The sequence below is a fragment of the Neolamprologus multifasciatus genome, chromosome 2 (assembly GCF_963576455.1).
Source record: "Neolamprologus multifasciatus chromosome 2, fNeoMul1.2, whole genome shotgun sequence".
Lineage (NCBI taxonomy): Eukaryota > Metazoa > Chordata > Actinopteri > Cichliformes > Cichlidae > Neolamprologus > Neolamprologus multifasciatus.
In genome coordinates this window covers 16,601,254-16,628,754 of record NC_140440.1, presented here as the reverse complement: position 1 = coordinate 16,628,754, position 27,501 = coordinate 16,601,254, and the positions used below count along the sequence as shown (strand labels likewise).

Below are 27,501 nucleotides of genomic sequence, written 5' to 3'. Positions count from 1 at the left end.
CCTCATAATTGTACAGGGGGTTAATTTACATAATAATATATTAATAATTTTATTTTTTTTAAATAAATCATTGATTAGAACAAGGTGAAGGTTTTAGTGAGGAATGTGACTCGTTTGAGTGGCAGATACACTGACGTGGCACATGTTCACTGGTAGACCTCACCTTCCCATACAATACAATACAATTTTATTTATATAGCACATTTAAAAACAAGGTGTATGCCAAATTGCTTCACAGAAACCAAATAAGCGCAATAATAAATACAAATAAATAAAATAAATAATATACGTACAAATAGAATATACTAACAGGTGGGAGACATAACTAACCAAAGATACCAGGCATAGTAGGCACGAGCTGAAAGGCTGAAGGTCAAAACATAAAAACATTAATAAAAGCAAAAAGGTTACAGTACAGTTAAAATGCAGGGTCTAGGAGGCAGGGAAGGCAAGGCTAAATAAATACGTTTTTAAACAAAATTTAAAAGACTGAATTGAATGAGACGCACGGATAGCTTGAGGAAGATTACTCCAGAGGTAGGGTGCAACAGAGGCGAATATGCGGTCACCTCTGGTCATAAGGCGGGATCTAGGTCGCACCAGGAGTATTTGGCCTGCTGACCTAAGCGCTCTCCCAAGGGTATAAAAGCTGAGGAGATCCATAAGATAGCTGGGCGCGGTGTTATTTATGATTTTTAAAAGTGAGCAATATGATTTTAAAATCAATGCAATGTTCCCTTATTCCAGTAACTGCTGTGTTAGTCTTTTGGAACATTTTTAATGGAATTATTTGACAAATAAAATATCCTACTGTGGGACAGTTCTTTGTACTTTATCATATTTTGTTAGTCAGAGCTATGCTATGTGTGTTGAGCATGTACAGTCTATAGATACAGCTTGTTAACCAAACCCACTAGTGTTAGCTGATAATTTAGCATTAACACACAAAATGAGTACATTAAAGACTGGCTGCTGTCACTCAGGCGATACTGATCTTTACTGTCATGGCTAAACTAGAATATTTATTAACAGACAAGAAAAAATAACAGGGCACACTGATGAACTGGGTTAATCCAGGGGAGATCAGATGGTACAGACAGTGGAGCAGTCCAAACATCCGACCCTCACGATCCACGCACACTCTCACGGTTTGAGGGAAGACTCTCTCTCTCATCACACTCGAAAGAAACGCTGAAGGGAACAACATCCTGCACACAAGGAAGACAAACAGTCACCGAAGGAAGCTGCAAGGAAACACACAAGGAGTCAACTAGAGAATGAGCTGGGGTTGTGGGTCAAGGTTCCAGCAATGAAAGGCTGTCCATCTCTGCCTTAAGAAGGGCTGTGATTTTTCATCCTCTACAGGTGAGTGATCAGCCACAGGTGAGAAGGACGGAGACACAGAAAGAGTCCAGCCCACCGTCAACACTACACACAGACCAAAACAGAGGGGGGAAGAGAACGAGAGAAGGAGAATCCACTGGGAGAAGCAGATCCATGACATAAACACAGTGCTTTAAATTTACCCCCTTCATTTTATTTGCTTTTTGTCACATGTTTCAGAATTGATGGATGGACACTGTCCTTTAGGATTTTCTGGTAAAGAGCTGAATTTATGGTCCATAGCAAGTCGTCCATCCCTGAAGCAGCAAAGCAGCAAAGACCATCACACTACCACCACCATGCTTGACTGTTCCTTTGATGCTCTTCTTAGTTTTGTACCAAATGTACCAGGGTACAAACCATCCAAAACACTAAAGTGTTCTCTCATCAGTCCACAGAATGTTCTCCCAAAAGTCTTGTGGATCATCATGATGTTTTTTTGCCAAATGAGTAGCTGTCATGACAAAGATTTCCAAAGATAACCACTGTAAACTGCATCATATAAAACAACATTTAACTGTTTGGGTCTTACTGGTAAATGTCTGGTGGTGAATAATACAAAGCATCCACTTTATGTCTGGATTCACCTTCTTCACACACCTATGTGTGCTCTGCCATTGTCTGCAGCACACCCACACTTTTCAAACGTTCTCTCGTATGAAAAATGGACTTTGACAGCTTCTGGAAGTAACTAGCAAAGCAAAATATGTTCATGGATGTATTCTACATTGTTGCAAAAGTTTGAGCCAAACACAGAGAGAATGAGTTTTTCAACAACTGAGTTTGGCTTTTGTTTCACAAGTAGTAACAGAGGAAACTTCCTCCAGAGTTTTGCTTCATACTCTTCAGTCTATTCTTCTGACTTGGTAAAACTGAAGAGGTTTTGAACTAAAACTGTCAGAATCCAAGACCCCTGAGTGCTTGCTGCTGCTACGACGATGGGCTGCCTTCACCAAATTATCTGCCAGGATTTTGCTGCAAAGAAAACATTGTGCCTGCAGTGTATCTTCAGACATACAAGGAAACCCATACATGCCACGTAATTTCCACTGAGCTTATTTCTATGGAATCAAATCATTTTTATCCTTATATAAAACATATTAAGAGTTTTCAAACAGCTTGTCCTGTTGATAAATCCAGTGGTTACCACACAAACGAGGGCCCTCAGTCATGAGGGATGCTCTCTCCAACATCTGGACACAGCCAGCAGCAGTTTGATGCCCCTGCACCTCCTGAAGTTTCACTGTTCCACTCAAGGAAAAAACACCCCAGACCACCAGGTGGGATCTGCTCGTCATGCCAGTAATGTTGGAAACCATCAGGACCATCATTCATCATCATCATTTGTTCTCATCAGAGAATAAAACTTTCTTCCACCTCTCAATGTCCCATGTTTGGTCCAAACGGTCAGTTCTGTGGCGTTCAAGAACACGAGGCCTTTGAAGACGTTTTTCTTTTTGAAGCCTTTCAGTCTCAGATGCCGTCTGATGGTTAAGAGGCTGCAGTCGGCGCCAGTAACGGACTTAATTTGGGTTGAGGATCATCCAGTGTCTTGACAGACAACCAAATGGATCCTCCGGCTCAGTGCTGGTGACTTTTTTGGTCTGTCACTTCAGTTTTTTGTTCCACAACCCCCAGGATCATTTAAGAAATTCCAAATGACCGTCTTACTGCGTCCCACCTCAGCAGTGATGGTGTTGTTTTCAATCAATTGTCTCACTCTCATTTCTTCTTGTTGCATGTTGAAGCTCAACTTGGAACCTTTTTAAGATCCAACCATGCCAAATAGGATTTTTTGCCATTTTTCAAGCCGTCTTAAACGTTTGACATGGACTGTACTGTAAAATAACAGTGAATATAAAATCTAATTTCTGTGTCGAGTCTTTAATAAAAAAAGCAATTTGATGCTAATAATTATAATTTTCTGATTGAGATAAAGTTTGCATAGCTCTTTCATACACCTAATGTAACAATCTCTTTCCATAACAACTTTCTTGTTGCTTTATTCAACGAGGCGACAGCGAACTAATCATTCTTATAGGTCTCGACATTATCCATCCTCGCATGAAAACACTCAACAGTGAGACATTTGAAATTGTTTTCCACTAAATAATTTGGGTATAAACATCAGAAATAACCTTATTTCTCTTTCATCAACATTAAATCAAACAGCTGATTCTTTTCAGCGAGGCAACACTGTCTGATTGCGTTGGGATTTTTCTTTTTTGCTTTATTTATTTATTCTTTTTTGGGGTTATTTATCCAAAGATTGGTGAGCTTTTTCTGTCTGAGAATCAGCAACTGGAAGTGATTCCAGGCATCACTTCCAAGGTCAAGCATCTTCAGTCATCTCAACTACCTAATTCTACAATGTGCTACGTTCACCCTTCAGCACTTTGCTTGTTCTTCTGAGGGATCACTTTTATTTGCTTTCATTAGTAGCAGCATCATGCAGGGTGGTCCAGTGGAGCAGGTTGGTGTGTGTGGGAGCATATAAGAGCATGCTTCTTTTCTTCACTCTGTCTCTTCCTTCACTCCCCCACCTCTCGAGCTCTTTATAACCATACAGTGAAATGATTTCTCTATCCTCCCAGATTTCCTCTACCTCTCTGTTGTTCCATAAGCTTTATAGCTTACTGAGCAGATTAAGAGTGCCACATATGACGAACCAAAATATTACCACAAACGTGGTGAACATGTGTGACGTGTGTCAAAGTCCAGGGTAAATTAGACCATAAAGAGGTAAAGAGGCTCTTATTGGCTTATTGATCTTATTAGTTGGATGTGAAAGGTGTAAAGACCCATGTTACTTTGATAAGGCTCAAATTGTTAGGACCAGCGACAGCCACAGCCCGTTCTTAAGTACATAGCCTCCTGATGGATAATGGTTTGCAGGCACAGGGGAGAGTGAGCCTGGGAAGGAAACTCCACCAGAAGGCAGAAACAGAAGGAGCTGACCACAAACCACCTGGAAAAGGAAAACATCCTGACAACAAACCTGACAGTTTAACCTCTTAACATCCACCAGTGGCCTGTCTATGGTTGGACTAAATTGATCTTCAGAGATTTTGGTCCATATTGACATGATGACGTCATCCAGTTCTTTGAATTTTAACGGCTACACAACCATGATGTGAATCACCTATTCCACCAATCCCAAAGGCACTCCACTGGGCTGAGATCTCGACTGTGAAAGCTTTTTCAACACTGTCATGTTCAACAAACCAGTTTCAGATGATATGAGATTTTTTGACCTGGTTCATTATCCTGCTTGAAACAGCCATGAGGACATGGGTACACTGTGGTCATAAGAGCATGGACTTGATCAGGTAGGCTGTGATGAATTTCATGAGTTTCTTTTGCCTTTCTGTCACCTTGAACCACGTTGGCAATTATCCTTTGACCTGTGACATCAACAAGCCATTTTTGCCTTGAGAATTTCACTCCCAGTATCTCGTTGGATATCTTTTTCTTTTTTGTACCAATATTTTTAAACCCTAGAAATGGTTGTGTAGAAAAATCCCACTAGATTGGTAGATTCAGATTTTTTTTGGCAACACCTCACCTTTTTTCCTTATTCTAATGCTTGATTCAGACTTCATCAAGCCATTTTGGCCATGTCTGTATGCCTTTTATTCTTATTATTCTTCTTATTTTATTCTAAAACACAGGGTTAGTGTTGTAACTATCAACAAGGACTTAGACCTTCCTGGTCTTTAAATGTGTAAGGGTTTCAAATGAACCTTGAGTAAAAGAGAAACATCGTCTGGCCCACTGAGTTTTCTGTATTCTTGGACATCGTGTAAAAAAGCGGGTATAAGTGTAATTGTACCAGGGCAGACAAACAGGTGAGAGAGTGTGATGCTCTGGAGCATTAAAGGGCCTGTTGGATCAACTGCAGGCGAGGTCAGGACTGTTTTGGCTGCACACAGAGAAACAGGAGCTTATTAGGCAAACAGCAATCCTTTGGCTCACCAGCTTTTGTGTTTAGCCATACTAGCATCAAACACATTTTTGCTGCAAAAATGTTCTCCTCGAGATGAACTGCAGTAACTGGACGATCCTTAGACTTTCAAATAAGAAAACACTTCCCATTAGCCTTAGCTGTACTTTGTGTATATTACCAATTACAAAAACTAAAACTTTTTCCAAGCAGGCTTCAAAATTCTTGAGCTCACACAGTTTCAATTGATAGTGGCACTAAATGGGAAATATTGTACCAGAGAATTATGATATTGTGGTCATTATTCTAGTTCAGTGGTTCTTAACCTGGGTTCGATCGAACCCTAGGGGTTCGGTGAGTCGATCTCAGGGGTTCGGCAGAGGTCCAGCCACACCCGAATTATCGTGTAAATTTGTGATGTCACGCCCCCTTCTGGCCATCACTGGCTGCAGACGATCATGCTACACTGCTTGGCCAATCAGGGCTGCGGGGAATGTAACGCGTGCAGTAGTCAACATGTGAATGTTGTGGTAGTACTTGGTGTGATACAAGAACACAACACTTGCTGAATTCAAGGTGAAGAGAGCCAGATTCGATGAAAGGCCCACTCTGCCTGCTCTTGGATTTGTACCCGTTAACAAACCGATCCTCACAGCATCGTACAAAGTTTCTTACCTGATCGCAAAGCAGGGCAAGCCACACACCATTGGTGAAACACTCGTGAAACCAGCCGCGTTAAAGATGGCAAATCTGATACTCGGAACAGCGGCCGAAGGTAAATTATCACAAATTCCTCTTTCAAATGACACAGTCAGCGACAGAATAGAAGACATGAGTAAAGACATCTTGGCTCAAGTAGTCGCCGATCTGATTTCAAGCCCGGCAAAATTCAGCCTTCAGCTCGATGAGAGCACAGACGTTGCTAATCTAAGCCAGCTTACTGTTTTTGTGCGCTATGTGAAACATGACATGATAAAAAAAGATTTTTTATTTTGTAAGCCTCTTACAACAACAACTAAGGTTGTGGATGACTTCTTCAGAGACAACAATCTTTCATGGGACATGGTTTCTGCAGTTTGTACGGACGGAGCTCCAGTCATGCTGGGAAGAAACTCTGGTTTTGGTGCGCTAGTAAAAGCCAATGCACTACACATCATTGTGACTCATTGTATTTTGCACAGGCATGCATTGGCAACAAAAACCTTGCCTCCAAAAATGGCAGAAGTATTAAAAACCATGGTGGAATGTGTGAACTATGTGCAAACTAGTGCTCTGAGGCACCGCATCTTCAGTGAGCTGTGTAAAGAAATGGGCTCTGAATTCGAGGTACTTCTGTACCATTCTAATGTTCGGTGGTTATCACGGGGACAGGTGCTGAATCGTGTTTTTGTGATGCGTGTGGAATTAGCTCTGTTTTTGCAAGAGCACCAACACTGTCATGCAGATTGCTTCAAAAATCCTGAGTTCATTCTCATTTTAGCGTACATGGCTGATATATTCGCAGCTCTCAATCAGCAGATGCAGGGTGGTGGAGTCAATATCATAGAAGCGGAAGAACACCTGAAGGCTTTTCAAAAAAAGCTAACGTTATGGAAATGACGAACAGAGAACAACAACTTTGCAAACTTCCCCCTTCTGGACAACTGTGTAAGTAAGGTCGAAGATGTGTCTGGAATCGGAGATATTTCTGTATCCACGGAACTGAAGCAAACAATTGCAACGCACTTAGATGAGTTTGCAAAGTCTCTCGGCAGATATTTCCCTACAAGAGAGTCATATCCAGCATGGGTGAGACAGCCATTCACGTTTGCTGTTGAGACAGCAGATGTCAATGATGAATACCTTGACGAAATCATTGAAATTCAGCAGAGCCAGGTTCAACAGCAACTCTTCAGAACAACAACGCTCTCAACGTTTTGGTGTCGACAAATGGACAAGTATCCAATTATTGCTAAGAAACCCCTGGATTTTGTTATACCATTTGTTACAACATATCTTTGCAATCCTTTTCGACAATGCTGGACATAAAAACGAAGAAAAGGAACAGACTTTTCTGCGAAAATGACATGAGACTGGCACTTGCCAAGGTGAAGCCACGCATATCTGAACTGGTCTCTTAAAGGCAACAGCAGAAGTCACACTGATTTACAGGTATGTAATTTGTTGTAAGTTCATGCATTGTGTTGGTTTTGTTCTTTGAACAAGATGATGTTCATGCACGGCTCATTTTGTGCACCAGTAAAAAACATATCTATGTCTTGAATTTGAAAAAAAAAAAAAAAAAATCACTAAAGAGGAGTTTGGTGAATGCGCATATGAAAGTGGTGGGGTTCGGTACCTCCAACAAGGTTAAGAACCACTGTTCTAGTTGCAGTTTGCGAACTTTTATAATCTCAATGGTTAAAAATCAAGTGATGCCTAATTTTGTGTTGTGCTCTTTCATTAAATGTCATTAATATTAGAAAAACTGACTGAAGTTGCTCTAAATGTTTGACATCTAATCTGAGGGAAAGAGTTGAAACATAGGCCTGTTCTCACTTGAGGTTTGATCTTTACAAGCTGGCATTTTACTATATAAACAGCACTTTCATGTTGGTCACTCTGTAGCATCAGTTACACTCTTTTAGTAGCCTAGCAACAATTGCAACTGGCAGCTTCAAAGAAGTAGCTTGTTGCACCCTCCTTTCGTTGCCTTCCTAATGTGCCGGAGACTCTGCAAGATCCTTCCCCTCTAATCTCTGGGTCCAACATGCTATTTTTGTCATTTTTTTCCTTTAGGATCAGGAGCAGGCGATGCACTGTTTTCTTCTGATGGCTTGTTTGCTCATAGGTGGCCCAGTAAAACAACACAATGATGAGGGACTGGCCCAGAGGAGAATACAAATGAAACCACTGACTCCCCCTGCTCAATATGCTTGGAAAAAGACACATTTTAAATCTGTTTGTACACTTTAAAGTCATGCATTTAAACTGCGCTCTTTGGTCCCGTTGTTCCCCCTCTTTTACAAATTAAAACATTTATCGCGTCATCCCGGCCAGAGTGTCAGAAAACTGCTATTTTGTCTGAGAGGTACAGACAAAGCGTGGTGTCAGTGCTGGCACTGCTGGATGCTAAGGGCAAACAGTGCACCTAAGCTAAGCATAAGGATGCACAAGGGGTGGTGTTATTATAAATCTCAAGACTGCCAAGCATGCAGTGTACCTGTGGGGCCTTTGTTTTTAGCCCTTACTTGTTTTTTCATTTACTTCAGGGTTCAGGGTCACCTACGCTGGTTCCACAGAGGAGGGGTCATACAGCCGAAGGCTCTGCCTCCCATTCTACTTTTAAATATTCTAAGAACCACAAGTGAGCTTGCAATCTCATAAAATGAAGTGAACTACTGAGGTGATATGGTACTATGAAGTCTTTAAGATAAGATGGGGCCTCATTTGTGAAGAATGTTCCCTGTTGGCCAGACAGTATTTGTTAGGATTAGGGATGGGTACTGGTATCCGGTGCCATGATGGCACATTTCGGTGCTTTTTTTCGGTGCTTTTTTTCCTGAGCTGTGATACACTTTAGATTCTAGCCAATCATTTTACGTTTCCGAGGATAGTAGGCGGGCCCAGGTACGCACGTTCTTTTAGAGCAGAGCTACAGATTAAAAATGCCCAAGGCGAAGTGGTCAAAGTCTGGCTGTACTTCACAGCAAAAGATACAAACTCAGCAGCCTGCAACAAGTGCTTTAAGCTGATACTGTGCAAAGGAGGTAACACCTCAAATCTGATGAAACACCTGGCGACGCATAGCTCTTTTTTTTTTTAAAGCCGAGAAATGCGCCGTATTTGATAGCTTGCTGCGAGACCTCACAACGAGTGCATCTACTGCGGGTGGGTTGCCTGTTATCGGACGGAGTTTGCAACATCCCCCAAAAACCCGAAGAGTAGAGTCCTGGCCCCTAGCCCTGCCAGTGTAGCAGAAATGATGACGGATGATGATGGCAGCAGCAGCCATTCTTCTCTGTGTGAGTAGCTTAATGTTGTTCGTGTATAATTTACGTTGAGTAGGCTAACCACGTTATTACATTAATGCATGTAAGGTGAACTAGCAAACACCGTCGTAGTTACATGCAGCTGTCTTCTTGTTTGATGGCAGATACTCCTTTCATCCTGGCCAAAAAGGCTAAAATGACCAAAGAAAAAGTGGAAAACAGTTAAACATTAGAGGTTTTTGGACAAAGTTTGTGTTTTTTTCCATTGTTTAAGCACTGCTTCCAGCCAATAGTGATACCATACAGTGTTGGGGAGTAACGGAATACATGTACCGCCGTTACGTATTTAAAATACAAAATATGAGTAACTGTATTCCGTTACAGTTACCGTTTAAAAAGGTGGTATTTAGAATACAGTTACTTTGTTGAAATAAATGGATTACACGGCGGTACTTTCCTGTTTCATATTGTGGCGGGTCAGGACTGTTTGGGTTTTGTTTGACAGCTACGTTCTGTTGTTCCAGGCGGCAGCGTTACGGTTGCCATGGTTACAGGGCGACACTCTCGCTCTGCGTGTTTCCTAGGTGAGAGAGCGCCTTCTTGTTGTTGTGCTAAGCTAATAGGCAGAATGCAGAATGTATCATCATGGGCAGTGTAGTCCGTGCTGCAAGGAGAATGCACTGCCATACGCATTATGTGTCTGTGAGCGCCAGGTGGGAGAAAAAGGAGAGTCGAAAAGTACGAGCTGTCATCGAGCAAAAACGGGAGCTGGAAGCATGTAAATATAATAATAACCACTGCAGCCAAGAAGAGAGCCTGACGAGCCCAGTTGTAAGTAAGCTATTAAAACTCGACTGTACGCTTTGTTCGTGTTTTCCTCCAAAAACAATAAGTTCCGTTGGAGCAGCCTTTCAACGCCTCTCTCTGTCTCTCGCAAGCAGAGTTGACCCAGACAACAAAGTAAAGCTAGTTTTCGGCTACGAGCCCGACACAGAACCCACCGTATTAGCCAGAGGTCCCTTTACTACGGTTCGGAGCCGCAGACCTTCAGTAACAGTAATAAATCACAGCAATAGTACATTCATGTAGTTGTAAAATGCATGATAATATGTTAAGTAATCCAAAGTATTCAGAATACGTTACTCTCATTGAGTAACGTAACGGAATACGTTACAGAATACATTTTGGGGCATGTATTCTGTATTCTGTAATGGAATACATTTTAAAAGTAACCTTCCCAACACTGTACCATATATGCCCCATAGCTGCAGAAAAGGCTAACATTGTTATCTTTTTACAAAAAAACAGTTGAATATGAGGAGGGTTTTGGACAAAGTTTGTGTTCTCCATTCTTTAAGGACCGGTTTGAGCAACGTTTAAGCACCGGCACTGTTTCAAAAGTACCGGTTTGGCACCGGTATTGGAAAAAACCTAAATGATACCCATCCCTAGTTAGGATGTAGAAGAACATCATGGTGTTGGTCCTTATAGAAGATTAACTCTTTAAAAACAAAGATTCTTAAGGGTTTAATTCAAATTTGACACTAAGGTGTCTCAACTACATGAAACACGTGGAGAGTGAGACTGGCCTTACCCAGTCTACCTCACGCTGAGCTCAGTATTTTTTCATAAATATGAGCACAGACTAAATGATCCAATTAAAAATTCAGTTTTCAATACTTGGTTTTTCAAACAACTGGAAGATTATGAACAATCCAATACTTACAGTCAGTCTATTCCAATAATTATGCACCCCAAGGGTTTAAATGCCAGAAGTTGTTACTGACTCAAGATTTCTTAAAATTAATGGATCTGCCACACTAGAATAAAAATATGACAACAACCTTCTTGCATCTTGGACAAATGTGTGGTTGCCCAGTGACTGCAATGATTTTTTTTTCACCTTCAATACATTTTAGAGCTCCAAGGAAATGACTGAATAAAAAAAAAGTGTGACTGCTGTAACAATGCATTGAATTTCAGTTTGTTGATGCCACAACCTAATTTCCCCACTAACATCAACGCTTCCTGTTCAGATGTACTTGCTGAATAAGGAGTAGTATAATCCATTTTCCAGCACTATAAAGTTGACCTCAGTATGTTTTGGGGTAAAACTGGGTGAAACATATGAACTGGTGGAAGACATGACATGGGACCTTTAGTAGTGTGGCAGACAAAAACCCTGCTGGAGATCCTGGTGAGTCACCCTTCTAGCTGACTGTGATGTTTGCTGCAGCTCTCCGCAGGAATAGCCCAACAGCAGCATGTGGCTCTCTCTCTCACACGCACACACAGACACAGACACAGACACACACACACACGTGCAGTGACTGTCTTTGTGGATTTTTTTATTTTTTACTGAGTGTATCTTCATTTTTTGTCCTCTACGTGTGAGGCGACCAGCAGCTGGTTCACCTGGGCGAGCATCATTACGTCAAACAGGCTTTTAGAAACCAGTTAGGAACTAAGTGCACTGTCTCTCAAGCTTTTCTCATCAGTAGGGCACACACATGAGATTATAAGAAAGGGAACATTTTGTGGTGGGGGGAGGCAGGGATTGCCACCTGCTTCCTGTATTCCACAGTGATTATAACAATAAGTAAAAGATGGAGATAAATATTTAAGTGTTTTAGCTCATATATGTGGTGAGTCTGTTGCTTAGGTGAGCTGTGATAACATGTTAAAACAAAAAGCAGTTAAATACAGTAGATACATGCATTTTATTTCTGTGTATATTATCCTTTTAACAAGATGTACTGAGAGGTACTGTGAAAGACAAACCAGTCCATGAGATGATATTATTTAGCAGATCATAGATCCAGAACAGTCACAGTACCCATGCTGCCCATGTACACTACAGAAAGTGCCAGCAATGGGCACATGAACATCACAAGTGGACCACAAAGCAATGGAAGAAGGTGGCTTGGTCCGATGACATTTTCTTTTACATCATATGGACTGCTTACCTGGAGAACACCTGGCAACAGGAGGAACTATTGGAAGAAGTTAAGCAGATGAAAGCAGTATGATGCTTTGAGAAAGGTTGGGTCCTGCCATTCATGTGGATGTCACTTTGACACAAACCACCTACCCGAGCATTGTTTTAAGGAGTTTAAGGTGTTGCCTTGGCCTTCACATTTCCCAGATCTCAATCCAATCAAGCACAAACAAATCCGATCCATGCAGGCCCTACCTTGTAACTTGCAGGACTCAAACTGTCTTGGTCCCAGATACCACCGCACACCTTCAGGGGTCTCGTGGAGTCCACTACTTGACAGGTCAAAGCAAAAAGGGGACCAACACAATATTAGGAGGTTATTGTGCTGATAGTGTTAGTGCAGCTGTCCCTTTAATAGTTCTGATACCTGGTGACATCACAGGAAGCAGGAAGTAGTGAGGTTTAGTGAAGTTTGCACATGGCCAAGGAGACTGCCATGAATCCACATGCATCTGCCCTCAATCCTTCGTCTTTTGGAGCATTGTCTGTATGTATATTGTTTATTTGATACTTATCTGTAGTTCTGTGGTTGTATTTTGTGACATGAGGGACGTTTAATGTGTAACTTTGATACGTTGTTGAAGCCACATGTTTAGAGCACAGCTAATGCTTATTCTTGCAGCTAAAGTGCAATGCTACGTTGATTTAGATTATTGTAGACTTGTAGGTACAGTGTATATGTAAGATTTAAAGAATATACTGTAATTGTAATTGTGTTATGTTTGTTTCAGTTTCACACTTTCTACATCATTAAACCTGTGGACAAAGAGTAATGGTCTTCAGAGTCTTGATGGAAGAAAAGTGTTGAACCTTGCTGCCGGTTCCTCTTCTGTGCAGTGTGAGGAGGGAAAGACAGTACAGTTATGTTACGCCTGATCAGTGAATGTAAAATCCAAGACAAAAACAAAACTAAGGCATTTACCTCAGAGTCATCAAGTCATCCCAAACTCAGTAAGCACTCATGCTTCTTATGTCCCTATGGATCAGTATTTGTGTTCAATGAGCTAGTTAAAGAAGTATGCTAACATCAAGGAAATAAAAAATGACTGTGGACACTCACCGCTGCATGCAGTTTAAGATCACAGCTTATTTACTCAAATAAGCTCCAATTAAGCCAAAAATAAAAAAAAGCTTTAATAATTATTTTTTTAGCAATTTGCATAATGTTGCCCTTATTCCAAGCATCTCATTTCACATGCAAATTTATTATTTGCATGTGAAATGAGATGCTTGAGATGCATTTATTATTTATTTAACCAGCTTTGTAATATATATCAACACACTTTTCTTTTGATGTATGTGTATTTAATGGAGCAATATGAGATGCAAATATGCTACAACTGTCATAGTTAAATGTTAAAAAATGAATGTGCAAACATGTTTTGACATTTAGTTTAAACCTTTTCGCACTGTCTTAGGGCTTGAAAAACCTTCCTTTCACCTCTTTCCCTCCCTGAACCCAAACCCTCTTTTCATGCTTGCGGTGTAGAAATCGATGCAGGATCATAGCTATCTTCTGAATTCACCTGCTCCACAAGCACAGGAAGTACCAAAAATATAGTATATGTGACTAAAGTCCTGTCTAGACAGGAATATTCATCCTGAAATGTTAGCTAAAGTCATTTTCACTTGTATTTAGGTCCTGTGAAAATAATTGCCTTTCTTTGTGGGTGTGCAAACCATATATCAGGTGAAACAAAACAAATTGCTTAATAATTCTGTTTAGAGCTATGTAATATGCACAACCTGACACACAGCACAATCAAAATACAAAATCAAGAGGTGGTGCATTAAAATAAATCTACTCACATGAATAATAATTGAGTGTCAAAGCATTCATTACACGCAAGAGCACGCATGCAGTTCCAAAGCATTCTCGATGAATTAAAACCAGATCCGAGCCCACTGCTCTCCTGGAAACTGTACGCATTGTAAACGTTAGTTACCAGCGCAGCACGAGAAGCAGAGATGCCTGCAGGCTCAGCAAAGTGCTAGAAAAGCCGTCCTCTGTCATGGGACGGAGGGTCAACTCCCCGGAGTCTCAGGGGGGAAGGGCGAGTCCAAACTGAGGCCCATGCTAAGCCCTTATTCACATAGGACAGGATTCATGTAGTGGCATTAAGTGATTAATGAATTAACACTCCTCCTCTGTGCTTCAAGGAAGGAAAAAAGTTGTCCAAACCTCCATGGTGAAAATCCATTTGTCCAGATGTATACACTCCATTAAAGGCTTTATTTCTGATTCCGTGATGAACAATGGTAAGTGTCTTTGACTCCATCAGCACAGCATTGGGCGGTTCAGGGATTATTTTGTGAAAAGGGGAAGCACAAGGCGGGGGGTGATACAGGAAATCAGAATATTTAAATTGCATTAAATATGTAACTCAGTGAAGTGTTTGAGTAAATGTAGAGTACTGTGAAACTACAAACAAAAAATTAAATCTACTACAGGAATTTCTCTTTTGACGGTAGTGGGTGCATAGCTAGTGAGACAAGGGAAGTAAAACTGAACACAAGCACATGAGATGAGGATAAAACAGGAAGTAGCACCCACAACAGGACTCAGACAAGTGGCTTGACCCCAGGACGGGGATAAAACACGACAGACTGTGGAGACATGGAAACATGACAGACCTCACATGGAAGACGCTAAGGACAAACCATAAAGGTGAAAGTAAGAACACAGGAGGAGGACACTAAAGAACAAAACACAGAGACAAGACTAAGGGACCGGGAAAATAAACAGACGCCCAACATAATAACAGAAATAGGCTCAATTCTCAAACTCAAAATGACTTTAACCAGATTCAAAAGTCCAGACCACAAAGCACTGAATCACCGACCCAGATCTGTGACATTTACGCTTTAATCATGTAGAGAAACTGAGACATGCTGTTGAAATTTTACTTCTTTTTCTTATATTAAATAAGACATTGTGTTACATGCTGTTACAGAAAGGGCAGTTTCACTGGTGTGGCCCGCTGCAGCTCAAAGTGGGCTGAAAGTGGCTCAAATTTAAGTTTGACACCCTGTTTAAAATATTTACGAATCTACTACTCAGGTAAAGGTTTATTTTTATGTGTTATTTCAATGATGGCTGTATTTTTGTGCTAATAAGATAACAAACATAGATATTAGACATGTTTAGTTTTAGTGCAGCCAGTGTGGTGGAGCTTTTAAAAAGAACAAGAAGACTGAACCTGAGGACAATCCTCAAATATCACCTACACTGTAAACCCGAATAAGTTACCAGAACTCAAAAAAATTGCTCCCTTTTAGCACATTATGTTGAAATTAAATACATTTTAAAAAAAATTAAATAAATTAAAAATAATTAACAAAAACATTTATAAATTAAAATAAGTAGACCAAAAATGCAAAAATCGAAAACTGTCAGAGTAATAAAAAAATAATGCCAAATAATTATAAATAATATCAAAATGTGCTTTTGGCTCTCTGGCTAATATCTGAATAAGGCAACAGGGCAGCAATTTGAGTGAATTACAATGCTATTTGTTTTACATTAACCAGTATCAAACAGTGAAATTTAGGTCATCTTGTGCAGCCCACAATGTTTTAGAAATAGTATTATGAAAAACATTAAAACATACAAAACATTAGTGTTGCTTTGCATTATGTTAATGAAAACAAAGACACGTTGTATAGTTTGGACCTATTGGCTGAACACCTGTAGAGTAATGCAATAATGTTTTGAGGCATTATTTAGATAAAAGGAGAGAACTTTGAACTAGCCTTTTATAATGCTTCACCCTGCATCCTTCTTTCAGATGAGTTCCTACATAACCAAGTCATTCTTGAGGGTCTGTAACCTGGGTGACAGTTTACCACTTTCTAGACCAAGTTAAATCTTTTGAGTAAATTCTAAAGTGTTGGTCAGGGCTTTGGGGTAGCTGAGGTGAAGTGCATAGATCAGTCCAAACATTACCAGGAAGGCTTCACCAAATCTGGGGAGACTGTCCACGGCATCACTTTCAATGACGACAGAGATTTTCACAGGTTGGTAGTGAACTGGACTTGTCGTGTCATGGTCACTGATGACAGTGAAGAGGGCCACTTCAACACCATCAAGCTCCAACTCATCAGATTTGTCCTGAATGAATGAAAAAGAGATACTAATCACAATCTAACCCAAGAAATACAACACACGACATATAATTTCTCATTTTACCAACTCCCGTTGAGATCCAATACCTCTTTTACAAGGGAGACCTGGGTCTCGCTGTAAGAGGTGAAAAACAGAAGATCCATGTTCTGCACACAGAAATCAGCTAATTCACCAGAGAATCAAGTGGTGTGAGATAGACTGAAACTAAGCTAAAGGAATACACAGGAAAATGTTTTACTAAACATCTTATCACTTTCAACAAAACACCAATTCAGTTCATTCGTAGTGAGGAGACAGAAAAGACCATACATGGAAACCGTATGGGTAGACTAAACAAAGGTAAGTCCAAACAGTGCATCAGAATACATGTTTGTACTTTGATGCACTGTTTATATACACAGTAGTATCTGTTAGAAACTTAAGGACACTCACAGTGCACGTTCTGAAAAATCCAGAGACATCCTCACGCAGATAGACAGGAAGGGCGTGGAGAACGGTAGTGCGCTTGGTGTGGATATCATGGATTTCCTATTGCCAGATAAAAACAGAATTGTATATACTGGTGAGTTTACTGAACAACAACAACAGTCAAATCAGAACATATGTCCACAAATAAGAATAAGAATCTATAGGTGGAAAATAGCATAAGTAAAGTTGGTTTAGTAGTTAGTTTAATATATTTTTAAGACAACTCGAGAGAGAGCGAGAGCGATGATTGGTAGAAGAATTCACAAACAAAATGAATTACCTGGTATCTTTATCACATCCCCAGTTCTCTTCCTCGACTCTGTCTTAATTCTTGAAGCTGGAACAGAGAGATCCAAAGGCATAAACTGATGAACAATTAAAAAGCATCCAAACGGTGACAAATTATAAATACTTCCATTTATAATTTTTCCCTGTTAATGATCTTTTCATTTAATCCCCAAAGTGGGAATGCATCTCTAGTCAAGATACTAAAGCCATTGAGCAAATATTACAATACTGAAGACAAGCAGCAGCACTTGAACTTTAACGGCATGGTTAAATCAACAACAACGCCATTTCTACAAACTAAAGCCTTACTGATGAGAGGTTCCCCCAAACATATGTTATTTGAAATTATTTAATGTGCATGCACAGTTAATGTCAAAAATGTCAGGCATCACTGCTTCTCTCTCCGAACGATTCTGGTTGTTTTGATTGACAGGTTTGTTTTTTAGGACCTTAGTGATCCAAGAGTGCCAATTGGTTGGCAGAAGTTGATTGACAATTGATTCCACTAATTAGGCAAAGTGAGAGGAGACGATGCGTGCGCCGTGCTCTTTCATTGGCCCTCTAACTCTGGCTTGTGAACAACGTGCCTCGTCAGAGCAGGTGTGTTAGAAGGATACACCTGGTCACTTGGTGTTCGCTCGCTCTGTGGTATAGTATCGCTTCCTGTTCCTGCTCAAACACAGTGGTGTTTCTGAGTAGCTTATTTGCTTAGCAGTTTAATTAACAACTTTTAAATACATTCTTTTTTCACAGTATAATCTTCACGTGCTTCATCCGAAGCACACTTTCTGTGTACTCACTACCTAATTTATAGTATTCACTCACTGTCTCTGTACTGTTTCGCTAGCTTAGCTCGTAGCCGACCCGTTAGCACCATGGCTACTTCACCTGTCCCTTCTGCACTTTCTTGCTCATTGTGTCAGATGTTTAGTTACTCCTCGGCCTCCTTTAGCAGTAATGATATCTGTAACAAATGTAGCATATTTGCAGCTCTGGAGGCCAGGATTACTGAACTGGAGACTCGGCTTTGCACCCTTCTCTCACACTTAGCTAGCCAGGCCCCTGTAGCTGGTGCAGCCGAAGATAGCGTAGGCCCCGCTAGCTGTTCCCCGGGAGATCCCAAGCAGCTGGGGAAAGACGGCTGGGTAACGGTGAGGAGGAAGCATAGTCCTAAACAGAAGCCCCAGGTACACCACCAACCCGTTCATTTGTCTAACCGTTTTTCCCCACTCGGTGACACACCCGCTGGGGGTCAAACTCTGGTAATTGGTGATTCTGTTCTCAGACATGTGAAGCTAGAGACACCGGCAACCATAGTCAATTGTCTTCCAGGGGCCAGAGCAGGCGACATTGAAGGAAATTTAAAACTGCTGGCTAAGGGTAAACGTAAATTCAGTAAAATCATAATTCACGTCGGCAGTAATGATACCCGGTTACGCCAATCGGAGGTCACTAAAATCAATATTGAATCGGTGTGCAACTTTGCCAAAACAATGTCGGACTCTGTAGTTTTCTCTGGTCCCCTCCCCAATCAGACCAGGAGTGACATGTTTAGCCGCATGTTCTCCTTAAATTGCTGGCTATCTGAGTGGTGTCCCAGAAACGATGTGGGCTTCATAGATAATTGGCAAACCTTCTGGAGGAAACCTGGTCTTGTTAGGAGAGATGGCATCCATCCCACTTTGGATGGAGCAGCTCTCATTTCTAGAAATATCGACAAATTTATTAAACCCCTCAAAATATGACTATCCAGAGTTGGGACCAGGAAGCAGAGTTGCAGTCTTACACGCCTCTCTGCAGCTTCTCTCCTCCTGCTACCCCCCCAAAAACCCATCTCCATAGAGACTGTGTCTGCTTCCAAAAAGACAAAAAACAAACTAAAAACCAGCAACAAACAACTTAAACATTTACAAAGAAAGAATAATACAGTATCCACATACAAGAGTAAAACAGTGAAATGTGGATTATTAAATATTAGGTCTCTCTCCTCCAAGTCTCTGTTAGTACATGACTTAATAATTGATCAACAAATTGATTTACTCTGCCTTACAGAAACCTGGTTGCAGCAGGATGATTATGTTAGTTTAAATGAATCAACACCCCCGAGTCATTCTAACTACCAGAAATCTCGAAGCACAGGTCGAGGGGGCGGTGTGGCAGCAATTTTTCACACCAGTCTATTAATTAATGAAAGACCAAGACAGACTTTTAATTCATTTGAAAGCCTGATGCTTAACATTTTCCACCCCAGCTGTGAAACTCAGAAACCAGTCTTACTTGTTATCATCTATCGTCCACCTGGGCCTTACACAGAGTTTCTGTCTGATTTCTCAGACTTTTTATCTGATTTAGTTCTGAGCTCAGATAAAATAATTATTGTGGGTGATTTTAACATCCATGTTGATGCTAAAAATGACAGCCTCAACATGGCATTTAATCTGTTGTTAGACTCAATTGGTTTCTCTCAAAATGTAAAAGAACCCACCCACCACTTTAATCACACTCTAGATCTTGTTTTAACATATGGCATAGAAACTGAACATTTAACAGTGTTTCCTGAAAACCCTCTCCTGTCTGATCATTTCCTGATAACATTTACATTTACAATAATTGATTACGCAGCAGTGGAGAGTGGACTTTATCAAAGTAGATGTCTTTCTGAAAGCGCTGTAACTAAGTTTAAGAATATAATCCAGCCACTGTTATCATCGTCAATGCCCTGTACCAACACAGAGCAGAGCAGCTATCTGAACGCTACCCCAACAGAGGTCGATTATCTTGTTAATAATTTCACCTCATCACTACGTACGACTCTGGATACTGTAGCTCTAGTGAAAACTAAGGTCTCTAATCAGAAGTACCTGACCCCGTGGTATAATTCTCAAACACGTACCCTAAAGCAGATGACTCGTAATCTGGAGAGGAAATGGCGTGTCACAAATTTAGAGGATCATCATTTAGCCTGGAGAAATAGTTTGTTGCTTTATAAGAAAGCCCTCCGCAAAGCCAGAACAGCTTACTACTCATCACTGATTGAAGAAAATAAGAACAACCCCAGGTTTCTCTTCAGCACTGTAGCCAGGCTGACAAAAAGTCAGAGCTCTTTTGAGCCAACCATCCCTTTAACGTTAACTAGTGATGACTTCATGAACTTCTTCACAAATAAAATTTTTATCATTAGAGAAAAAATTACCAATAATCATCCCACAGATGTAATATTATCTACAGCTACTCTTAGTACCATTGATGTTAAGTTAGACTCTTTTTCTCCAATCGATCTTTCTGAGTTAACTTCAATAATTACTTCCTCCAAACCATCAACGTGTCTTTTAGACCCCATTCCTACAAAACTGCTCAAAGAAGTCCTGCCATTAATTAATTCTTCGATCTTATATATGATCAACCTATCTCTAATAATCGGCTATGTACCACAGGCCTTCAAGGTGGCTGCAGTTAAACCTTTACTCAAAAAGCCATCTCTAGACCCAGCAGTCTTAGCTAATTATAGGCCAATCTCCAACCTTCCTTTCATATCAAAAATCCTTGAAAGAGTAGTTGTCAAACAGCTAACAGATCATCTGCAGAGGAATGGTTTATTTGAAGAGTTTCAGTCAGGTTTCAGAGCTCATCACAGCACAGAAACAGCTTTAGTGAAGGTTACAAATGATCTTCTTATGGCCTCTGACAGTGGACTCATCTCTGTGCTTGTCCTTCTTGACCTTAGTGCAGCATTCGATACTGTTGACCATAATATCCTATTAGAGCGATTAGAACATGCTGTAGGTATTACAGGTATTGCACTGCAGTGGTTTGTATCATATCTATCTAATAGACTCCAATTTGTGCATGTAAATGGAGAGTCCTCTTCACACACTGAGGTTAATTATGGAGTTCCACAGGGTTCAGTGCTAGGACCAATTCTGTTTACATTATACATGCTTCCCCTAGGCAGCATCATTAGAAGACATAGCATACATTTTCACTGCTATGCAGATGACACCCAGCTCTATCTGTCCATGAAGCCAGATAACACACACCAATTAGTTAAACTGCAGGAATGTCTTAAAGACATAAAGACTTGGATGGCCACTAACTTTCTGCTTCTTAACTCAGATAAAACTGAGGTCATTGTACTCGGCGCTGAAAAGCTTAGAAATATGGTATCTAACCAGATTCTTACTCTGGATGGCATTACCTTGGCCTCCAGTAACACTGTGAGGAACCTTGGAGTCATTTTTGACCAGGATATGTCCTTCAACGCACATATTAAACAAATATGTAAGACTGCGTTCTTCCATTTGCGCAACATCTCTAAAATTAGAAATATCCTGTCTCAGAGTGACGCTGAAAAACTAGTTCATGCATTTATTACTTCCAGGCTGGACTACTGCAATTCATTATTATCAGGATGTCCAAAAAACTCACTGAAAAGCCTTCAGTTAATCCAAAATGCTGCAGCAAGAGTACTGACAGGGACTAGAAAGAGAGAGCATATTTCTCCTGTTTTGGCTTCCCTTCATTGGCTTCCTGTTAAATCCAGAATTGAATTCAAAATCCTGCTCCTCACATACAAGGTCTTAAATAATCAGGCCCCATCTTATCTTAATGACCTTGTAGTACCATATTACCCTATTAGAGCACTTCGCTCCCGCTCTGCAGGCCTACTTGTTGTTCCTAGAGTATTTAAAAGTAGAATGGGAGGGAGAGCCTTCAGTTTTCAGGCCCCTCTTCTGTGGAACCAGCTTCCAGTTTGGATTCGGGAGACAGACACTATCTCTACTTTTAAGATTAGGCTTAAAACTTTCCTTTTTGCTAAAGCATATAGTTAGGGCTGGACCAGGTGACCCTGAATCCTCCCTTAGTTATGCTGCAATAGATGTAGGCTGCCGGGGGATTCCCATGATGCATTGAGTTTTTCCTTTCCAGTCACCTTTCTCACTCACTATGTGTTAATAGACCTCTCTGTATTGAATCATACCTGTTATTAATCTCTGTCTCTCTTCCACAGCATGTCTTTTATCCTGTCTTCCTTCTCTCACCCCAACCGGTCGCAGCAGATGGCCGCCCCTCCCTGAGCCTGGTTCTGCCGGAGGTTTCTTCCTGTTAAAAGGGAGTTTTTCCTTCCCACTGTCGCCAAAGTGCTTGCTCATAGGGGGTCATATGATTGTTGGGCTTTTCTCTGTATCTATGAAGCGCCTTGAGGTGACTTTTGTTGTGATTTGGCGCTATATAAATAAAATTGAATTGAATTGAATTGAATTGAAGGATGAGTTTCCCGATCATTCTACGGCGTAAAGTGACTGATATATATAATATATATATATAAACACCTATCGAGACCTCAAACGCCTAATACACCATATAGTTTAAAATATAGCGTTTCTAACAAGAAAACGGCTTGAAAGCACTCTCACTGCAGACAGTTATCTCCGCTGTGTAACTGCAGCGACAACGGGCTTGTTTGGACCCAACTATTCTGAGTCATGAGAGGGGGTTTCAAAATTTAGAGAGATTAAAACACTTTGTTTCATACTAGGCGACCGGGCGCCACCTCTAAAACAAGTAGTATCTAACTTTTTAAACAGCATGCGACCCTCATTACAACAACTTAATGCTAGATCTGCAAGCGCAAAGTTTCCTTCGGGGAGAGCAGCAAAGCACATAAAAAACACGGATCCGACATTTCTACTATTCTTTTCGACACGCACCAAAAATACAACTAAATATTCGTATTTTAACAATAAACTAATATCAACATTGAAAACTTACTGTAAGTCCAGTGATGCTAGTTGCTGCTGTTAGGTCCAACTTTCTCCAGTCTTCCGTGTTGCCTCTTTGGTGCTGTTTCCCGCCCATATACCTTTACTTCTTCTGTGTTTCGTATTTTTTTCCAAATAGCGGTAAACGATCAGTGTATAATGCTCATTAGCCCCGCCTTCGGCTTCGGAGGGTGAATCAGAGATTAACTTGGAATAAAAATTGATTCCTGCAGCTGCTCAACACTTACGGGAAAAAGAAAAAAAAAAATATATATATATATATATATATATATAGGATACATTGATAAGACAATGAATATTAAAATAAATACATTTTGTCTTCCACTAATGCATTTAAGACAATTTGATTTTACTTATTTGGTGAAACACTTTGAGATTTTATTGTATTTTAGCATGTGCTACATAAATTAAGTTTATTATTAAATCCTACCTACTTGAAACAACAAAAATAACAGGACCTTACCATTCTTATATGTCCTAACTTAACTGTGTTACGTTGTGCTTAAGTTATGATTTCAAGTGATGCTTACTTAATATAGAAATAGTTCAATTCAATCAAAAATTATTAGCTTTATTTACTCAAAAAGAAGAACATGTTACACGAACTTGACATATTTAAGTTAACAGAACTTTTTAAAGACTTTGAGTATACACTACTTAATCTATTTAATTACTTTGAACATTCAGGTTTACAGTGTAACAGCTTTGAGAAGAAACTCAAAGCTGTTAGGTGTTGGTAAATTTGGCCCGTTTTGGTCCTTCATAAGCTCTGTGGTTACTTGACTCAGTGACCCAGTTACCTTGCCAACAGTTTTTATGCTTTGTGGTTTGAGACCTTTTTTGTCTCTCGGGAAAACATTTCTGTGGCATTCAAACTGAACTGTTTACACTAGGCTACAGATACACAACATGGTGAGAAACGCTGGTACAACATACACAACACAACACAGCTATCTCTAAGATTTGTGGAGGATGGTCAGAAAAATGCGGTAATATCCAGTGAGCTGTACCCCTCTGGGTGAAAAACCCTTTTTTGATGCTAGAGGTCAAAGGAGAATAGCCTGACTGCTTTGAGCTGATAGAAAGGAAACAGTAAATTGCCTTCCTATCAACAAGTTGCCAAGTTGTTCATGTTGTGAACATGTGAACACAAACAATGTTATTTGTTTTTTTTGTTTGTTTTTTTTTATGTGTGGTGCGAAGTCAAGATTCATGTTACATTCCAAGTCACTTCTGCCATGATTAGTTAACCAGTTAACCAATTACTAATCCAAATACGTTATTTATATACTGCAGACAGTCATCAGTGTGTTGTTTGAACAATAAAACCAACATCATTCAAATACCAACGTTACAAACTAAGAATAACAGGAACAACCACAGAAAGCTGACCATCTAAGGAAAACCAAATGATCCATTTTTAATTTTTGCTCACTAATCTTCTTTAATAAGACATACTGTTGATCTGTAAACATTCAGTATGGATGGTCCCTGTCTAACTCCAGTACCAATGTATTGAAATCAATCAATATATTTGATCATTATTCACATGGATAGACTGATGGGATTGATAGGATCATCTTTAAAGCGTGCATTTTGTCTAACGCTCACTTTTTCCCTTTGGTTGCTGCAGTGACCCTGCTGCCCCACAGGGATTATTACATTGTCAGTTAAGCTGATCTCTCTTTCTCTGCCTCATGATGGATCTCCCGCTCTCCTCGTACCTGTTCTCTTTCATCTTTTCTTCTTCACAAAGGAAATTGTACTGTACCTGTGCTATCATTATCCCCACAGTCTAATTACAATCACACTCTTAGGTGTACTCATACATACATATTACATCTCCCATCCTCATCATAATTGCGGTCCATACATCAGCTGCTTGCTCTTTTCTCCTCTGGTGAACACAAAGAATTACAACGGGTACACACCTACTGCAGTACTTTATCATTCTCCCAGCAATTTTTACTCTTTGAAATTCAAAGAAAAGTGTGTGTACACCAATCAGACTTAACATTGTGACCACTGACAGGGAAGTGAATAACACTGATTATCTCTTCATCATGGCACCACCTAGTAGGTGGGAGCGAGTGAACATGTTGTTCTCAAAACTGACGTGTTAGAAGCAGGAAAAATGGCCGAGGATGTGAGTGATTTAACAAGGCCCAAACTGTGATGGAGACAACTGGATCATAGCATCTCTAACACTGCAGCTCTTGTGGGGCTGTCATCGTCTGCAGCACGACAACAAAAGGGGAGCATGCGCAAAACAAGCAGGTGGTCATAATGCTGTGTCTGATCGGGGTATATTAGAGCAGAGTGGAGGCATCTCGGCTGTGCGTGTTTTTAGAGCATGTGCGTTTGTAAAGTGCTGTAAAAATAAGGGTCATTTTGAAATATAGTCCTAAGATATTCCTGTGTGGGTGTGCTCTTCCACTGTTTATGCTCTTTATTGTTGGCTGTGTGCATGTGTAGATATTAATAAATTTGACTTTATTATACTCCTGACAGGCAGTGATTACATGTTTTTGTCCCTTTTGTTGTCGGTGATGGTGGATGTTCTGCTTTCCATGGCTGAGGATGATGGGAATATAAAAAGGTCTGTAAACGCTTCCTCTTGTTATCTTCCCTCTCCTCACCTCCCCCTACCTGCCACCCTCCTACATCGTGCTAACTTCTACTCCAAGCAGCGTGGTACTCTGTGTCATTTACAGCCCTAATGATATAGAGATCTATTTAACACTTGCTCCTTTTCGTTCTTTGCCTCTGACTTTAGCAGCAGTCAGCATTTGTTGCAGATATGTGATCGCTTAAATTATACCCAGGCCTCTATAAAATGAACTACTCTCTGTCCACAGTTGGAGGCACGCTGAAGTCTGTATTACACCATGTCCTCATATTGCTCATTCTGTGGATTCACTCAGAAAATAGCAGTAATCATTACTAGACGTTAAGCAATAATGAAACATAGTCAATGTCCACAAGCATGTTTTTTCAAAAGAAAGCCATACGACATCATGACAACAAATAGCAACAGACCAGTGGATGTTACCTGAAGCCTCAGAAAGATGATGAACTCTGATGAAAACAAAGATAATAGCTACTGAGCTTGTACATCAGCACTAACATCAAGGCAAATTTTCTGAGATGAAGACTGTGATATGGGTGAAAACTCCAGAAAAAAGCAGAAAAGTAGAACATCATGGGAACATTTTGTCAGCTGGCAACATTACTTACAGTGGCATTATATTGTTACCACAATATTTTCAAATATTGCAGTGCTATGAATTCAACTTTACAGAGTGGCTATGGCCTCATGGGTGTCAGGCAAAGGTATTTTAGTAAACACTTCCTGGGTCTCCCTGTTACCCACAGCTTGATTTAGTGGTGGTCTTTGACCCACTTACTGTTTAGTTTCACTTTCACTCAGTGTCCTAGTCCATTTACATAACTGGTAAATGGAATAGTCATTATTTACCATATTTCTACATGAGAATTCAAAGCATGAGATGAGGATCCAAATGCAGGACTTGGACACTGAGTTGTAACTCAAAAAAACTCAGCTTTATTGCTGACCAAAAAACAAAACACGAACTGAGCAAAGGTACTGCACACAGACACACACAGGCAAGTGTGAGGGTGCGACGCAACACTCACACAGAGAAACACGGGCCTTAAATAAACTGGGGCGTAATCAGAGAATGGAAAGCAGGAGGGAGACACAGCTGGGAGAGATTAGGGCTAAAGAGACGGGGGGGGGGGGGGGGGGGGGACGCAAGACACACTGACATAAGACACAACCTTTCAAAATAAGACAGGAAACAATTCACGAAGACGCAGACTAGACAGAATTAAACCTAAGAACAAAACCTTAAACCTGAATAAACTGGAACATAGAATTATGCTAATAAACAACAAACATAACAAAAACATCAGAATACAAACCATAATATAAAGGAATATAAGAAACTGAAAATGCTGGGTCAAAATGACTTAGAACCATGACTCTATGTCTGTGAAGGTTCTTAGACTACAATGACCTGGATGACTAAGGAGCTTGGAAAGAAAAGCGTCTGGACTTCTTGGGTTTCTTGAAAATGTTTCACTCTCATCTGAGAAGCTTCTTCAGTTCTAATAGCAATTGATGGAGAGTCCCTGATTTAAGCCCTATGGGAGTGTCCCCAAGAGGGTCATGGACTCCCTGATCCTCAGCAGTCCCCAACCCCTGGGCAACTTACCGGTACCAGTCCGTGGGTCGTTTGGTACTGGGCCACAAGAGTTGAGGCTCTGGTGTGAAATTTTCAGGGTTTTTATCGGTTTTTAGAATTATTTTATCGTTTTTTTCATTAACTCGGTTTCCCTGGGTCTTTTCCCGTGTGTTATGAATAAATCTTTTTTGGTACCTGTACTGGTTTTATTTTGTTGTATTTATTCGTGACACCTTGAAGGCCGGTCTGTGAAAATATTGTAAAACATAAACTGGTCCCTGGTGCAAAAAAGGTTGGGGACCGCTGCTCTACCTAATTACACAAGCCAAGGTGTGA

General features: G+C 40.4%; 1 long non-coding RNA gene across 3 annotated transcripts; it reads right to left on the bottom strand.

The window, feature by feature from the left end:
• Positions 1-15,686: 15,686 nt before the first annotated feature.
• LOC146524154 (uncharacterized) lies at positions 15,687-23,155 on the bottom strand. Of its 3 annotated transcripts, XR_014869446.1 has the most exons (4): positions 22,947-23,155; positions 17,170-17,226; positions 16,854-16,949; positions 15,687-16,406 (listed from the first exon to the last, which is right to left on the bottom strand). It is a non-coding gene; the product is annotated as an uncharacterized LOC146524154 (long non-coding RNA). The 3 variants fall into 3 exon arrangements; XR_014869448.1 differs by lacking the exon at positions 22,947-23,155 and having other exon boundaries at positions 16,848-16,949; positions 17,170-17,563; XR_014869444.1 differs by lacking the exon at positions 22,947-23,155 and having other exon boundaries at positions 17,170-17,563.
• Between the last annotated feature and the right edge of the window lie 4,346 nt (positions 23,156-27,501).